Source organism: Aquila chrysaetos, chromosome 24 (assembly GCF_900496995.4).
Source record: "Aquila chrysaetos chrysaetos chromosome 24, bAquChr1.4, whole genome shotgun sequence".
In the NCBI taxonomy this organism is placed as follows: Eukaryota; Metazoa; Chordata; class Aves; order Accipitriformes; family Accipitridae; genus Aquila; species Aquila chrysaetos.
Window position 1 is genome coordinate 19,526,309 of NC_044027.1, and position 789 is coordinate 19,527,097.

Consider the following 789-nt stretch of genomic DNA (forward strand, 5'->3'; position numbering starts at 1 on the left):
ACTGCATTTAGTGCTGTTACAAAAGGTGTTTAATTCTGTCTAAGACATGGGCATAAAGAAAATTGTTTACTATCTACAAGAAAGCCAGAGAGGAACCTTTTACAAGACCATGTAGTGATAGGACAAGCAGTAATGGCTTCCAGCTGAAAGAGGGTAGATGTAGATTAGATGTAAGGAAGAAGTTCTTCCTGGTGAGGGCGGTGAGGCACTGGAACAGGTTGCCCAGAGAAGTTGTGGATGCCCCATCCCTGGAAGTGTTCAAGGCCAGGTCGGATGGGGCTTTGAGCAACCTGGTCTAGTGGAAGGTGTCCCTGCCCATGGCAAGGGGGTTGGAACGAGGTGATCTTTAAGGTCCCTTCCAACCCAAACCATTCTATGATTCTGATTCTATGATCTGCTGGGGAACTCTGCTCTTATTAAACCTAATCCAGCCTTAAGTTTGAAAAACACTTTGCACTTTCCCGCTGAAGTTTTTTGTTGTAAACTTGGGCTCTGCCTCAAACCCTTTGCTCCCTCCATCACCGAGGGAAGTAGGATCCAGTTTTGGTGAAACCGCAGTGAGCAGCAGAGCCCTCTCCCGGTGCTGCCATGCTGCTTTGCAAGCCTTTGGCCCTCCGTGCCGCGCTGTCCGTGAGCGCCAGGCCATTTCCCAACTGGCAGCGGTGACTAAGCAGCCCGGAGCAGCTGCCTCCAAGGTCCATTCTTCTGTGAGAGATTTACTGCAGTGAGCAGAGGCGCTGGGATGTGATAATTGCCTTCATTCCCGGACGAAGACTCCGAAGAACAAAA